Source organism: Schistocerca cancellata, chromosome 8, assembly GCF_023864275.1.
Source record: "Schistocerca cancellata isolate TAMUIC-IGC-003103 chromosome 8, iqSchCanc2.1, whole genome shotgun sequence".
NCBI classification, from domain to species: Eukaryota; Metazoa; Arthropoda; class Insecta; order Orthoptera; family Acrididae; genus Schistocerca; species Schistocerca cancellata.
The window spans coordinates 402928452-402946428 of record NC_064633.1 but is presented as its reverse complement, the minus strand read 5'-3'; the positions used below and the strand labels follow the sequence as shown (position 1 = coordinate 402946428).

Sequence of the window (17977 nt, the reverse complement as noted above, 5' to 3'; positions counted from 1 at the left end):
AAATTGAAATAGGCTTTTTAACGACAGCGTGACCCACTAACCACTCTGAGGTATCTACGCCGAATCGCAGTTGAGGAGTGGGACAATATGGACTAACAGTGCGCTGATGAACTTCTGGATAGTATGCCACGACGAATACAGGAATACATCAATGCAAGAGGAAGTGCTACTGGGTATAAGAGGTACCGGTGTGTACAGCAATCTGGAGCACCACCTCTGAAGGTCTCGGTGTGTGATAATAAACTATGGAATATGTGGTTTTCATGAGCAATAAAAAGCGTGGAAATGAACTTTATGTTGAACTCTATTCATATTTTCTCTAGAGGTTCCGGAACTCCAGGAATCGAGTTTATGCAAAAATTTTTTGATGTGTGTATTATGCTATTATGAGTCGGCATCTCCAGAACACTCTATTTCTTCTTTACGTACTTAACCAATGGTTGTTCCGTGTATTTTCAATCCTCAAATAGCACGTGCACAAAACATTTTGAAGGAAAACCATGTGGTAGAATTAATAACGTGCAAAAGCCTATATGAATGCAGGAACCTCAGTGATAGAGCAATAAAAATTATCATATGTGTTTCCATTCCCCTTCCCCTCCCCCTGACCCCCGTTTACTACATTGACATTATATGAAACGACCGTTAAATACTTCGGAATAATGAATTTTCTTCCGTTTGAAGACGGTGATAATGCCCAACAACACGCATTAAGATGCTGAAAACGGGTTGGTGAAACTATGCAGTTTGTTTAAAATAAGTGTCATATATTCCTACAGAAAAGCTCCTGTAAAGGAATGTGTGAAGACCAATACATTTTTAAACATGGACCGCCGAAAGTCAGCAGTTCACACGCTGCATTCTATTTACAGACTTCGTTCGCGTAGACTGTATGCCGTGCAGAAATTTTTCATTGCATTTATTTAATCGAATTTTTATGTTGTTCACGAAGTGCATCTTCTAAGCTTTTCATGCTAATTAAGGCCAAATAAGTATTGTCTTTTCCGAATGTACTCTGACCAAACAGCGATTCTGGTAGCAGGAGTCCAAAGTGTGTGTTAATAATTCCTTTTGAATCCTCATATGGATATTTCAGTAGCAACTTTCATTCCCTAACATATATTTCTTTATATCTGACCCAGAAGTGAAACACGAATTTCCATAAATTTAAAATTTTCGTATGAAAGTAAATGTCTTCTTAAGAATTTTCAACCCGAACTGCACTTTCTTAGGGACTGAATTTCCAACAACACCTACCTTCTAACCGAAAAGTCAAATACCAATTGTCATAGATGTAGCCTTAATATCTTTTAGTAATTCTTTAGTAACTATTTATTTTCACAAAAACATTCACCGGCTATTTTACCCCTCTCGTAACTGAATTTCCAAACATGCTGCTACACTAATTTTTATTTTTTGACTGAGGAACCAAACACTAATCTTCGTAGTTCTAGATTCAAAATTACCTTAATAGCAACATTCTTTCAAAATGCCTTTCAGCCCCTATTTCATCCACCTAGGAGTTGATTTTCGGACAGTCCCTCGTTAAAAGTTGCCTACAGTATAATATCTACGTCCTCTCCAAGTTTCTATCCTTAGCGGTTTGAGCTGGGCGGTGTTGGGTCAGTGAATCAGTCTGACTCTATTTCACCTACTTAGGGACTGAATTTCCAAGAACAGTGAAACACTTATTTGTTCATCCGTAATCGAGAAACCAAACACCAATTTTTAAGGATTTCGATTTAAAAATGCATTCACAATCAAACATCATTTTCGTAAATTGGTTCACCCCCTATTTCACTCGCTTAGGGTTTGAATTACCAAGTGACTAGTATAAGTTTTTTCTAACAGGGAAGCAAAATAAAAGATTTAACCTAAAAATGGTCGCACAGTGAAATATTTCCATAAAAATTTCATCCCCAATTTCACTCCTAAGTGTTGAATTTCGAAAAACACTGAGACACGTAATTTTTTGCCCGCAACAGGAGACTCAAATACATGTGTTAATAGATGTAGCGTTAAAAATACTTTAGTCGTTCTTTAGTAACGATATATTTTCAAAAAAAGCTTTCACCCACTATTTCGCCTATACCATTAAGTCTATAAAAATGACGAAACACTTAAATCTTTATTTCTGACCAATAAGCCGCATACAAATTTTCGTAGGTTTAGCTTCAAAAATTCCTTAAACAGCGGCATTTTTCAGAAAAAACTTCATCCCCTATTTCACCCTCTCAGGGTTGTAATTTAGAAAAATACCTTCTTAAACGACGCCCACAGTATAAGATTCAAAATTTCAAGGTTCTGTCCTTAGCGGTTTGGGCTGCGCGATTGTGAGTCAGTCAGTCAGTCAGACAATCAATCAGGACATTGCCTTTTATATGTGGAGATGAGGCGAGACTCAGAAGAGATGACATATTATAATACCACAATACGGACATGTGGATAGGTGCAAAACTTCAAGCAATTACGGAGGTGACGCATCAGCATCGCTTCAGAATCAGTGTATTGACAGGAACTGTCGGTGGAAAACTGACGGTTACACTCAAATAAGTATATCAACTCTAGAAAGTTCGCCTTGAAGAAAGACAACGACTATTATTTACGCACGATGCAACACCGCGATATTTTCTAAAAATCTTTCGACAGTACCTCACTGCAAAATTTCTTGTGTGGCGGATCGATCCTGGAATTCCGAAACCATGGCTCTACGGGTTCACTGGATTTCATTGTCGTGCCTTTCTGGCTATAAGGGTATTTAAAGTCATTGACCTATGCCTAGCCCGTCGTTAATATGCAGACGCTACCAATGCATGTTTTGCATTCCGTATGGAGCTAGACGCCGTACGTCCAACCTGTCTTCAGCAGCGCTGATGAACATTTTCACACCTCTCATACAGTATCAAAAAGGGATTACGTGTCAATAAGACATTTCAGAACAATCATAATTTTGTGAGTGATAGTGCACTGTTTGTCTGAATTTGCTGACATTTCAGTAGTACATGGGCGAGTTTAAAATAGCGTTTTTGAAAGACTGCTAAACAATTAATTGTAAATAAACTAAAAAAATATATTCACCATGTTTAAGAAATATTGTAGACGTATGTATTTCATTGTTGGTTGGTTGAAGACAACAACTGCATGGACAGCAAAAGATATAAATATGAGCGTGATAATGACCTCAAGTACTTTTCTGAAATTAGAAACAGTTTTTCAGAACGTAAGTTCCTTTTGTCTCTAAAATCGAAGGTCGTAACCCATCTGTCAATTATGTTTCTGAGACATGCACTCAAACGGAAAAATATTTTAGTAGGGAAGATATCCCTATGAGCAATGGCGGGATGGATGAAAGGAGTTATTAGGAGTTAATGGTTACAAATACATGAGTCACGAAAGTGAGTTGTGTGGATGACATAAATATGAATGTAATGTAAATGTAGTAGTTATGTGGAGGACATGCGGCGAGTCAAATGGGCTGCAAGTGAGGAGAAAACTCAGAGAAAACGAGATAATGGGAGAATGCATGACAACAGAAAATCATGCAAGGCAATAGAGTATGTTGATGTCGAGAAGAAGGCTTTAGCGAGCCAAAAGTATCACGTGGTAGTTATTGTTGGAGCTGCTACGGATAATAAAGGTGATGATGACGTAAACAGTAATGATGATAAAAGCAATATTTCGGGGATTCTTCAATGCACGCTGTTTTATACGTGATCATAAACAAACAGCAGTAGCGTTGTTAAGTTACAGTGTCAGCAGTTACATCTTCACCAGTAACTTTGTAGTATTGGTCATTGTTTAGACGATTACAAACTTTATGATTCAAGGAAGTAAAGCGTAATCACACAACACTCACAAGTGTGCAAATGAAGACCGGATTAAAGAACCTAATACGTATGGACAATTTTGGCAAGTAGATAGAAAATTTGAGAGCCATGTCGTGTAAATGTTTGGATCGATACAAGAGTAGAATGAACAAAAAAAGACATTTGTTTCGAATTTAATGCATTTCTAGTAATGTGAACTGTCGTCACAGTTGGTGAATAATTCCAATGTAAGAAATCGACTTGTACGCAGGTATTTTGTACATGTGGGCAATTTTACTTTGCGTGACCGATGGCGGGATTCAAGAGTATATTGTCTATTGTTACTTGGAATTGCTATGTGGAAGATAGTTCCAGATTGCAGAAGGATTAATAATATAACGAAGTTCAACGTAGGAGACATGTGTCGTTAAATGAGAGGATCCTCAAGAAGGGGCTACAATATATACGACAAAAAATAGGACATAAATCCAAAGGAAAATGTAAGTAAACTATATTGACAGTTTAGCACATCTGTCATATGCTGTATATGCAGCCATGTAATCTGTGAATACGAGCGATACGAAAAATTAAAGGTGGGGACACTAGTGTGAATGTGTCGGTCGTTTTACACAATCTAGTGAACGACAAAACGATATGAATAAAGCCGCATGTTACGGCTGGAAAAATAACACCCGTCGTCATGCTCACTTCGTGGAAGCGCATATTTTCTAAGTTTTACTGTCCGTGGTTAATTGTGCAACAAGTTAAATAATTGTCATTCTGATTGATAAACGGGCACTTCCAGTGTGGTATTACGTTCGTAACTGTAACGACGCCTTTATTATCAAATGATGAAGATAAAGAAACTTCTGATAGACACGTTTTCTCAAATGAGATATAAGGGCGCCAATCCCAGAAGGAAAGGGGGAACGCAGTCAGGTCCCCCTTTCTTTGAAGTAAATGATTTAAATGTCGGTATTACGCAGGTCTTTAACGGGATCTGAACTGAAACTATTTTATTGCTATTTAAAAGTCGATATTCGTGTTTCAAAATGTTAAAAGTTCACCATACCCAAAAGTCTATCCTTCCCCCTTCCCATACAAACTATCGTACCGGCGCCCTTGCTGTGTTAGACAGCTAAATCGAAGCCTACTGTTCGTAGTTACTGACTTTTTGTTGATACCGAAATATCTGGCTAATTACGTGGCGTATAATACCAGGTTTATAATAGCAGGGTTTTAAAACTAAATGCAGTACAACATGAACCAGTTATCAGATTTCTAAAGCATGACAGGTAGCGGCATAATACAGAGTAAAAAGAGCAGCCGTTTTCTTCTGAATGGTCTTAAGTTATCATTCTAGCCATAACAACTATCAGTTGGTGACTGTTGAATCGACAGTTTGTTGGCGTGTAAACTGACAATGGTGTCCCATTGTCAAGTCATATTGCACCATTACGCAACAACATGAAATGTAAATAATGTATATACTAAATCTCTATCGTCAATCAGAACTTAGGGATATTCCACAACACGATCTGATGCCAACCATCACGCCGTTGGTATATGCATGAGTTCATTCTTACCTATATTACTGATGTTGAGATAATACTGAAATTTCCAGCTTTGATTATTGTATCCTGGACAACTAATTCAAAAGTACTCAGCGCTACGGGTTGTACACGATGATAACCATTGTTACGTATTGCATGTTGTGGTAACAGCAGCATCATGGAAATTGTAGGTGCCGATAATTTCTTCCCGTCAGGCTGGAAGTACATTATAAGACAGCGCCAAACTTAATGACGGAAAATATTTCCACATTTCTATCACAAAACACCAAGAGCGATACTAACTGAATCAGTGTGGGTGATAGCCTGAGTGTTTTATCGTCGTTTTCAGCTTATTGCTATTAGTAAATTATCCATCAGTTTTCTTTAACATAGCCACAATCGAATTTCAATTTTAAATGAAGCAGTCACGCAACACTTACTTCATAAACTTAATGTTTAATGATTTGGACACATCGTGAGAAACGGAAGAACTTTGAGGCGTATCCTTAAATGTTCTCGGCCATTACTATTCGTGGGCAACAGCAACTTCTTAGGTGAGATGAACTGTATGGTAATTTGTCGTGGATGGTACAGTTACCTAACGGAACGTTTTATTGGACAAGCATTGTAAGATCCAGTCAGATATGGACACTCTGTTTCAAGCCTGGGTAAAATTAGCTGTTAAAATTTACATCAAATTCCGCATCTCAACAAATACTAAGTTGTAGTACCTCTTTGTGATATCACTCCTGAGCCACAAACCTGCCATTAAAGTGCCTGTTAGTAACAACATGTGGGACAGATGAAACTAAATTATGAAAGCAAAGAATTGAAAGCAAAGAGAACAGCAAGATTCTATTTATTTATCCTGGCAAAAATTAGTGATTTTTCAAAGCTGTATAGAAACAACTGTTCTCAAATCCCTTCAAACTGAAAGAAATGGAAAGATACAATTTATCACATAATGCAAGTGTCATCCACCACATGCATTACGTCAACAGGTAGAATACAGATATACATGTTTCGAACTACATTTCCTTATTTATACTAGAAAGGTTTATTGGTTCACACGGGGAAATAAATCCAACCATAGTCACCATACTCCTTGCTAAGCGGGAAGGAGAAGAAGAAATCGTGAAACACATGATACTTGCAGCGCTAATATGTGAATGAATTCCTCTAATTGTTTTTACGTTTACATGAAACCATAAGACCATGATTACAAGCAGGATAGTTAAAACCCACTGCGTCTTGTACATGTGCCGCGTTTATTTAACCACCGAGTTAATTAGCCAGGTGAGGATTAGTGAAAGAATTTTTTTATGTTTAACGTTGAATGGAAGATATCTTAACGCTGTCTAATCGTACTTAGAGTTGTATATTAAGAGCAAGTTATCCCACACCATTTCATGTCCAGTCATGACCCGTTGACTGAAGCCAGCAGTCTGAATAACAGTCATTACAGTACATGTACATTCTAAGTTAGAAATACGTCGAACGGTAACGCTTAAATGAGTACAACACAGTTTTCATGATGCTGTGACTCATTTCCAATCACTATGAAAATTACGGCAATTTTATTCTTTACACTGCAGTAACAACAGAAATAAAAATTGAGTGTAGATAGCTGATTAGATTTGCGCAGATTTCAAACAAACCAACGGAGAAAGAAATATTTGCTATTACTTAGAATATTTATGATACTAATTAACGTGTCGGAGAAGGTCGTATAAGAAGGGTGATATCACTCATTGTTGAGTACTCATTACTTATAAAATTCGATCTGCAGCTGTTACGATCACAACGTCGTTAAACTATTTTCCTGTACTGTGCTTATTTCGTAACAGAAACACGTGTTTGTACTTTTTAATGTAGTGTATGTTAACAAACTGTAGATTCTTCCGCCAGGAAGCTGCAAAAAGTATTGCAAAAATTTATGATGAGGCTATACAGAGCTGTAGATTGTGTACGGAAGTTACAGATTAAAGTCCTGTCTGGCTTATTTGACAAGTTTCAATACAGGAAGCGAATAACGAATTCGCTTCGTGAAGTTAATAATTTTTAGATCAAGGTGCAACAGTGGCAGTTTATCATGTCTGCAGATTATCAACAAAGATCTTTCCTGACGCTTTCACATTGACATGCCGCTAGCGGAAACTCAGGCAGAATGACCAATAAAATGGTACATATCTGACGCGAGTAGGAAAGTACCAGGCATTCGGCCATGGTTATTTCAAAAATGCTTTACAAGCACTCACATAAAATGATTTAGGGACATCACAGAAACACTAAATCACGAAATGTAGACAGGGAATTAAAGTACGTTCTTCTGGGAAAAGAACTGAGGAGTAGCAGTTGAAGCAACAAGCTAGAAACTAAATGAATAAGGACGATATGAACAAATACAGTTATATGAACTGATGGACTGGTAAATGTAAAATAGTAACATACGCAGAAGTCGTTTTTTTCTTCTCCAGCATTTCCTCTTTAAAACAGTATCGAAATGTTTCACGACACACGAAAAACCTGTCGTGTGCGACACCGGAAATGGGTGCTGCTGCGAAAGTAGACTCGTAACTAACTTGTGAGAAGAATATATGAAATACCATCCTTATCATCGAAACTTGTACTCAGCTTAAGCGTTATGTAATCTAGTATCACACGGCATATCAAGAAACAGGATGTAGCTGTCGCCGAATTTACTTATGGCTTGCCCAAAATGGCGGAATATGGGGAACACAGCTTCAGATCTCTGTAGTTGCTGAATAGACAAATAAAACTGAGATATCCAAACACTGGAGATTTTTCAGTCAATCATCAAAGGTTTTTACATGCAATGTGGCTTGCAACACGTCTGACTTAAAAACCACTGCATAACATTGGAGCAAAATATATTGTATCGCAACAATTGTAGTAAACACAGTCGTGCTGGCATACAAGTTGTTAATTTATACTTTTGGATGACCATTTCCATCTTCTAAAGAGATCATCAACATCAGATCTTCATTCCTTGTTGACAGAAGAAATCGCTGGCTGTGAGCAGGCCCGTCCACGCAGGATGGAGAACACTTCCAACTATTTCAACTGTCATCAACAAATGTAGATCTGATGATGATCTCTTTAGAAGATCGAAACCGGTCATCTACTAACAAAAACTATCGACTTACATTCGACCACAACTGTGTTAAGTAAATAAGTAAAAATACTAAGAGATAGCTGTTTTTCTGGAACAGTGACCCAAAAACTTTTGTATCGCAGTCAAAACTGTTTTGCACCTGCTTTTGTAGCAGCCCTGTGATAGCTGTGGTTGTCGAAGAAACAAGGTATAACACTCGATAAGCTACAGCGCCGATAGTGCAAGATCTACTGCCGCACGCTTAGCACTTAATTCATAAGATCGTTAAGGTATAACACTCGATAAGCTACAGCGCCGATAGTGCAAGATCTACTGCCGCACGTTTAGCACTTAATTCATAAGATCGGTAAATTTACAGTTTATTTCTTGCTACTAGTTACGGGCCAATTCATTTAATGGATATGGTTGGATACGGGAAGAAACGGCTTTCTGTCTGATACATGGTATGATATACCTAAATTCGCTATCAGTGCAGCCAAAACTTGTTCATCATGAAACGCAGGTACAGGCTGCAACTTGAGTGCCAATTCAGCCGAATGCTGATAATTTTCTCAAACGCTGTGAGAGGTTACGTAGGTTTTTGGGCCTTCCAACGTAATATTTTGTAATCCGCTCACATTATAATTGAAAAATGGGTGACTAAGATTTGATGAAATGGGCCATAGCGAGGTGAAGCCTCTGTTAAAGCTAGCAGCCTCACGTAACATTTCATTTGAGGAAAATCAATGGTTACACTGTTTCTGCTGAATACGCTGCTGTTATTGTTCTTTGGTGAAAAATATTCATTTAAATTCGAATATATTCTCTATGGCTATTAAAGCGCGTATCTATATTTCGCCGCTTCTGTTCATAGCAATGTCAATGCCGCGACAGGTATCGCTTTCCTTGTCCTGTTGAACTACTTACATTATTTTCAAATTTTAATTGATTATTCTATCGCTGATTGGTGAACTAACGTTGATATTTATTAATGAAAGACACGAGTTGTGGATGTTCTAAAATATCTGTTTCGTGAATCTTATTTTAGTTAACACGATCTGCATCAAATAATAACCGCTGACTGTCTTTTAAGTGAAAAACTTCAGAACATTAATTGTTTACGTTTCTCAAAGATAAACATATCTCTGTCATTGCGAACAGTTACAAGTTAGATTTAGAGCTATTTGCTTGTACTGTGATTGGTCAGTGTCTCGTTACATATTTTTCAATGAGAAATAACTGTAGTGGAGGCTCAAATTTCAACCTTCACAAAAATGACAATGTTCCTGGTACTTATACGATTAGAAGTTTATTGACACAAATCTAAATATGTTAGTATATTAACAGGATAAAAATAAGGGCTCTTAATTAACAGTGAAATGTTGTAGTATAACACGAAAATTGTGTCGGGCTTACGGCTACATGTATACCAGTCATGGTATGTCAACACCTGTCTCTACGTCTACGGTAGCCACAGAGTAAAATATGCGGAAGTCCTGATCCTTTAGAAAGCAGAGGTACACTAGCTACGACTAGGTTGGGAAGTTTGCTCTTCAGGCCGGTGCCTTCGCGGAAGTGGGTACGCGAACACAGAAAATGAAAAAGTGAATATCATTTTCATGGTCTCCTGATAGAAATTTGTGCGATAAGACAGTCAGAAAACTGTCCGTTTCGACATTTTTCGTATGTTGTCGCCGTATAGCAAAAGATTATGTGAATATATATTCCAACAGGTCCGCACCTCGTGGTCTAGTGGCTAGAGTTGCCGCCACTGCACCACGGGGATCCGGGTTCGATTCGCGACCGGGTTGGGGATTTTACCTGCCCGGGGACTGGTGTTTGTGTCGTGCTTACCATATCTTAATCATCAACAACATCATTATCATCATTCGTGACTGTGGCTAGATTGGATTGTGAAAAAATTTGAATGTGTCAACATTGGGACTTTGTAAGCGCACTGATGACCGTGCATTTTAGCGTCCCACAAACCAAACATTATCATCATATTCCAACAGTTACCGTAGGTTTCTGTGCCATGAGGCTGGGGGAACCATTTAATTCCTGCAGGTGTACCTATATCACAGTGACTTCGCTGCTGTTAGCTACGGAAACGATTTAAAGTGAAGAAAAAATCTTGGTTTGTCATTTATCAGTAAAGATTTGATAATTTTTCTAGTATTACATCAAAAAATGAGAAAGGAGAGGAAGAGAGAGACGTTGGAATTCATCGACGTCACCACTGTGGCTTTGTGGCTGCATCTATTTGCCAGCCTTTTAGCAATAAGTAATTATTTTTTCGAAGAGAACATAACTTTTTCCGAGTCGTATTAATGATATATTTCTCTTCCCTTTAGTTAATACATCATTACGCACCTGGATACGTTGGTAAAATACAATGAATCGCTGTTTCAGTAAATGTTGTGTGAGACTAAGACATTTAGTGAGTTACAGTGGATGTAGATTGCAGTATGTATGAAGAGCAAAATATATCTGAACAAGATAAACTAGTGAGAGGAGCTGCATCAAACCAGTCTTCGGACTAAAGTCAGCAGCTTCCGTTGAAAATGAACGTTTCCTAAGTAATTCATGATACAATTCAGTAAATCACTGGTTACCTCACATAGGACACCTGATTCGTGACACAGGTCTGTAGGTATATAAAAGTTATAGTTGGAAATAATAATTAGTTTGCACTACTGGAGTTCTATCCTTCAACACACAATGTTGTTTAGTTCACGTAATTACAGTTTTTTAAGTCATCAGAACGTTGCGTAGTCCAGACGAACGCCTTCACTCAATTTGAGGCGCTATTAAGTGTCGGCTTTCTTTATTTCATTTTGTTCTGATTTCGATAAATGATTTCACACAAAGGTGTCGGTAATCGTCGCGATATGTAGGTGGAAAATTCTTTCTCAGTGTGTGTGAGGAACTGATTGATAAATACAGCTTAATGGTTGTCTGGTATCTAACGATCTGCTAGAAAAAAGTGAAGCCTACTGGCTTATGGAACAACGTGGACACGAAAGACGTACAGTCATCATGTTAAGAAGGCTCATCTGATCATGATGGAAATAATGTTTAGACACGAGTCTAGTTTTATATCTGCTTGTTAACTGTAATGCTGTCTAACAAGGTATGACTGAGCTGTCAGACGTTGCTGTTTGATGAACGTTGCTCAAAAGTTTCATTAATAAATAAGAAAAATTACTACTGACGTATAAATTAATGTATATCTATAGAAATTCACCAACACATTACATTTGTAAATAGATTACTGTCTATTGTGACGAGGAATCACAAATTCTCAAAAAGAAAGAGAATTACTCATATGCTTGACACTAGTGGTCGCACCTGAAAACTGGGCTTTCTTAGACGACACAGCTTTCAATTTCCACTCTCTAGTGTTTTCAGTAGTTAGGCTTACAGTCATTGCATTGTTGATATCTGCGTGCATTCGTCCTCAGTTGTTTCTACAGCGCTGATTATCTTGTAGACGTTAATAACAATTTGTCGTCTTCTCAAAATGGGTTTTGAGACTGTTTTTCCTAACATTACTCCCCTAACTGCCTTCACAATCTTCATAGTTATCTTTACCATCATAATAATTACTTTCTTAAATATTAATATTTGATTTTGGATCATTGGGATTTAGGTACCTTATGTTAAATAATAACAGTTGGGGTTTATTCATAGTAGTACTTGTAGGTTAATAATGCGCTGACTAAAAAATGTATTTATAATGTAATAATTGTTCTAAAAATATTTTGGTGAATAGACCACTGAAGTTATTGAAAACGTAAGGTCATAGGAGTCTTGTTAGAAGCAAAATTTAGAATTAGTTGCGAAATACGTGAAATACTTTGTAATACAAGTAGATGAAAATTATAGATTAGTTGTTGCGACGTGTTGAGAAATTTAAGTATAAACTATTCACCAAAAGAGTGCTATGAGTTCGTAGGCTTCCGGTGTCTTTCTGAATAAAATATTTTTGGATATTAGGCCCCTTCATTAAGACAGAAAACTAAAATAACTACATTGCCGATGTTTCGATCGACTTGCTGAGATAATCTACAGGGTGGTTAACTGCCAATTCATATTTATTCTATCCAAAATTATTTCATTCAAGACAAAATTGCAATTTTATCTGAAAATTGTAAATTTCGGAACCCAGTATAAGTTCAACTGTCAACACTTATTTCCGTGTAGGAAAGTGTAAATGTCACGTCGGGGCAAATTGAAGCAAATTAAACTTAGTGCCAGGATTGTGGCTAGTATGTAATAAAATAATGAAGCATAGACCAAGACACGCGTTTTGACGAAATGCGTTTTGATGAATTCCAATCGGTGACTCGTTAGGTTTCTTATTCGCTTTCCATAGATATCAACCTTGCAAATAAAACAATAATTTATTCAGCAAATGAAATGATAAGCAACAGTAGAAATGTAGGTACCATTGGCTTCAAATATCTCGCATGTCCACCGCAAAGTAAAACCACCCACGTCACCACTTGTGATTACCTTTGATGAGGGCAGACAGCAGATGCCGGTGCCTCACTGGCGCTTTTTCGGGCAACGTGGGATGGTGTCTGGCTGCGGGCGAGCCGCGTCCACCTTAGCCGCCTCCAGTGGTACCGCGGCGCAGCCTCTCGCACTGGGGCCTGAGCGCCGCGACGCTACGCGACGCGCTTTCGCCTCGGCCGACGCCGTCTCGCGCGGACACAGACGCCAAGCGACGCCGCCGCCGGACTAGCGGCCGCACGCCGTGCCAGACATGCGTGCGGCGCCGCCGGCAGCGCCTCTGCGGACGACGCCGCAACTAACTGGCGTCAGCGTCGGCGGTGGCGGCGTCGGCGTCAAAGGTGTCAAAGCGCCGTGGCCTGTCCCAGCGGCCCTCTGAAGCGTGCCGCGGGGTCGAACTTCGGAAACTGACCTCGCTCGGAAATTGATTAAGCTATGCGAACAGACTCGGATTTCTTTTGACATTCTAAACATATCAATCTTCCGTTTTCGGCTAGAAAGATAAATGCAGTGAGTCCATAAGTATCAAGCCATGGAAATAAATAGATCTACTTAGGTCTCTGTAGGATTATCGTATTTCTTGCGACCAAAACGAGAGAAGAATGAAGGAACGCTATCGCGCATTACTTTAGTGACCCCGTTAAACGGATACACTCGTTGCAGTGGAGAGCTGTGGACGGTTTAGGAGTGGCGCCAAACGGCCGTCTTCTGCTGACGCGAGTCACGGCGGGAAGAGGTGTGTAATCAGAGATCAGAAATGAGCTCTGTATTGCCTTTTAGACTGGCCAGCGAGTGTTATGACGTCATTACTGAACCCGCTGTGTCCGTATGCACGACGATTCAACTTGTCACATCTCACTTGTGACTACTGTCGGAGACAAGTTTAATCGATTCTCTCAGAAAGGAGAGCGAGTTCACAAGTTCGTAAATATAACAGCAGAGCCACAGCATTCCCGCAACATACATAACATGTGTGAAAAAATTTCCGTCAGTAGACTATTCATTTATTTCACGCAGTTATGACTTAGGCGTTGCAGTCATTCTCAAGTGCAAGTTGAAATGTCACAAAAAGTCCGAACTTCCTAAATGACATAAGCAACCATTAGGCATGACGATCATTGGATATCAGTATAAACAATGACTCATCGGCTAGCAGTGAATACTGATTTGGTGTCTCTCCTTAGCGAAGTCAGGCGAATTTTTTTCATGTATTTCTGAGGTTATTTGCAATTTCTTTTTGCCACCATGTAGCTGGAGTTAGACCAAGCAAATACTGGTCATCACATTTTTCTAAGAGGTCGAGTCCCTCGACGCCCACACCGGCGTGATGGCCAACACAAAAGGTCTGCTGCCATTTCTGCATAAGGGTTAGTTTTCACTAGAGTGATGTCTCGCAGGAAGTGGGTAGTGCTATGATTGCGTACGTCTGGTTACGGTTAACCATTAATACGCGGTCGTATGGATGTAGATTTGGTCGAAAGTTAAACGAAGGGTAGGGGTTTGAGGGTCAGAGCCAAAAAGGTGCCAAGGCGAGGGTCAAGGGAAAAAAAAAAGAAATGCAATAGCTGGGTCGGGTCGTGAGAGCAGTAGCGGGTTTTCTTGCTGCCTGCGAGAGGTCATGCAAGGCGTAACTTCCCCTTTTATACTCATAGATTGTTAATCGACGATGCTCAGGCTCCCGCTAGCTCTCGGTAGAATATTCGGGAGCAAAGTCACAAAAAGAGAATCGTCTTCCTGCACTTTATTTACACGTAGTGCGTGTGAATGGTACCGGCTTACTCAGATGAATATTTGCTCCCCGACGTGTACGAGCTTAGCGACACGTAAATGCATACAAAGTGAGATTATTTTCCTAGCTTGAATTATTCAAAGATATTTTCAAAGTTGCTGATCTACTTCTTCCAGTTTTTAATCATTTCTAGCATATCGCAAATCCTCGAAATGTAACAAACCATCTCGTATCACCTACCAATATTACATATGAGCGCACAAGTTCAGTTACGGCACCACAAGGCATGTGCCAGAAGCACATTAACAATGTAGAACTTTACCTTCTGTATTTCGCAGTGTCCTGAAACAGTTTTCTAGAAGGGGTATTCCTTGAGGTCACTTGTTATACTCAGTGACCTACAAGTCTACTACCTTGCGATCCACTGTTATTTTATCTTGAAACTAATGAACTGTATTCCTGTTTTTATTCTTTTTCAAAACATTAAGTTACTTTGTTACCAACATTCCTTTCTATTTCTTTTTGTAATGCTTTCTTTTCAGTCTACTTGCTACTAGTCATGCAATGTTAGTACAGAGGGACTTTGTTTTTCTTTTGATGAAACTTGGATCTTTGGCTTCGGGCTTGTATTGGGGCGTGAGGACTAGATTTATGTTTTTCATTTCTGCGTCCAAAGGGTAGCGGCGTTACAAAGGGTAGACTTTGTTAGTACTTGGTATCACGCAGGTCGATACCTTTGACGTTGTGCGGTGCTGTTACTCTGCAGCTGCCGTTGGGTGCCAGTGTTGATATCTCGGTCAGCGTCAGCATTCCTGTAACAGTTAGTTTCATCATCGTATATGTACGATAGGCCATATATAAGATTCACAGTGTGGGGTAATGTTGGTGATTTGTTTGTGCGTCAGTGTGCGAGCTTGTCGGTCTCCCTGCTGTAGCCTGGTGGTCGGCTTTAATAGCAGTAGTATCTGGTATATCCAGTCAACGTTGCTGATATTCAGGGGCTCGCTGATGTTTGTCGCTTGTGGGTGCATTTTAGCTTGCGATAGGTGGTTATGCCCTTGATGGTAGTGTCTTGGGTCGTTTACGCTTCCACTCAGGATTGAGATCATGGTTTCTCAGAGTAAGAATGAAAGTATTGTTCGAGTGTCTCGAGTTCCTGTGTAGTTGTGTGGCGTGTTTTTTGAATACTTCCTTGAGGGTCTCAAGACGGTATTCATTGTGAAGGTCCTCGGTGCGTGTATAGGGTGGATCGTTGCAACTGATGCGTAGCGCTTTGTAAACTGCAGGCCGCGCAGGCCTGTAGGAGCTGCGTATCCCCAGACGGGAGCTACGTTCCTCAGCAGAGGTCTAATCAGTGTCCTGTATAAGGAAGTCGACACCTTACTATTCAATGTACTTTCCTTGTTGAGCATTGGGTAGAACTGTTTGAGCCTAGCGTGCGCTCCGTTGGCAACCTATTCGATGTGGTCTCCCCATGTAAGTTTCCGGTCCAGACAGTCACCGAGATATCTGGCTTTCTCTTGGAAACGTATGGGGCGTGTATGTAATGTTACCTGTCTAGAGTGTTGAAGTTTGCACAGTAGTTTCGATCTGCCTGTGAACAGAACTGCTTCAGACTTTTCGATGTTTACTTTAATTCCCCATCGTTCCAACCAAGGCTCAACAGTTCTGAGTGCCAACTGTATTCGTGTATTTATGTTAGACGGTTTCCAGTCTTGCGCAAGGATGGCTGTGTACATTCTCTTAGATGGCCCCTGGAGCCTTGTTCGACTACGCAGAGGAGTTGTGGGGTTGTTGAGCGGTGGTTCCCGAAGACGAATTGGTCCTGGTTTAGGGTATCGTTGGCGAAGCAGTGCCTAGTGATGTGTTTTAGTATTACCTTCTCAACAATCTTGCTGTGCGAGCAGTTTGATGGGTCGGTAATTTTGTGGGATGGAGTGATATTTCCCTGGCTTCATGAACACTAGGACCTTGGCCCCATTCCAAAAGTCAGGGAAGTGTTGGTGTTTTAAGATGGCATTCTTTATTTGTACAAGGTATTCTACAACTCTATCCACGAACTTCTCTAGGACACGGTTTTGGGTGGGTCATCAGGGCCATGGGCTTCCCTAGCATTGGTATCTTTCATAGCCCAAATCATTTCATTTTCACTAGTGCGTCTGATTTCATCGCTCGTAGGCTGGGTTTCAAGTCGTGTAACCTCCTGCTCCGTTTCAAGTGTGAATACGGGATCACGTGTTCCATGCGACGGCCGGTGTCGACGGAAACCGTCCGTATGTTTCCCATTACGGAAAATACGATTTTTAAAGGGGAATTTTATATCGTGTTCATTAGAGATTTCCTGAATAGTTCGATATTTGTCTTACCAATATGTATTAATATAGACAGTGAAACACGTATAATAAGGAGTATAACAGCTGCGACATCACCTTCATAATGGATATTTTTCTAGAAGATTTGACTGCTCTTTTTAGACATTGCCTTACTTCTAATCAGTTTCAGTTGGACTATGAATTTTATGAGCAACTTGACGGTGTAGAAATGGTAACCCATTAGGCCTGAGATCGCTAATATCTATGTGGTGTAAATTCGAACAATCGGCTCTGGACAAAGCAAATAAGAAACCATCTCGCTGGTATCGGTTTGTAGATGACAAATGGTTCAAATGGCTCTGAGCACTATGAGACTTAACGTCTGAGGTCCTCAGTCCCCTAGAACTTAGAACTACTTAAACCTAACTAGCCTAAGGACATCACACACATCCATGATCGAGGCTGGATGTGAACCTGCGACCGTAGCAGTCACGCGGTTCCAGACTGAAGCTCCTAGAACCGCTCGACCACCGCGGCCCGCTTGTAAATGACACCATTGTGGTTTGGTGCGATGGTAGAAAGGCTTAGGACATATGCTTTGGTCATCAATATAAAATTGATCAAAAAATCCAGTTCACCATGGAAATGGAAAATAATAGTAGAATGTCTTTCTTTGCAGTTTTAGTTACGAGACGGTCCGGTGGAAGTTTGGAACATAAAATTTTTCCAAAAGTAACACGCACACCTACAGATATTTGCATAAAAACTCCAATCACTATCCACAACAAAAGAGAAGTGTCATTAAAAGTCTTGTCGATGGAGCCGAGCGGATATACACATCGGAACACCTGGACGTTGAAATAAAACATTTAAAGCAGGCCTTCGAGAAAAACGGCTACTCAGTGAAAGAGATAAAGAGAATTTTGCGACCAAGCAACAGAAGA

The 17977-nt window shown here is 39.8% G+C and overlaps 1 protein-coding gene across 1 annotated transcript in view; it reads right to left on the bottom strand.

Moving 5' to 3' along the window:
• The window catches only part of LOC126094973 (neuropeptides capa receptor-like), a 1057957-nt gene extending 1044776 nt beyond the window's left edge, over positions 1–13181 (bottom strand). Inside the window, exon 1 of the mRNA XM_049909628.1 lies at positions 12993–13181. The gene's annotated coding sequence lies outside the window, so the exon portion shown is untranslated. The remainder of the gene's footprint in view (positions 1–12992) is intronic.
• Between the last annotated feature and the right edge of the window lie 4796 nt (positions 13182–17977).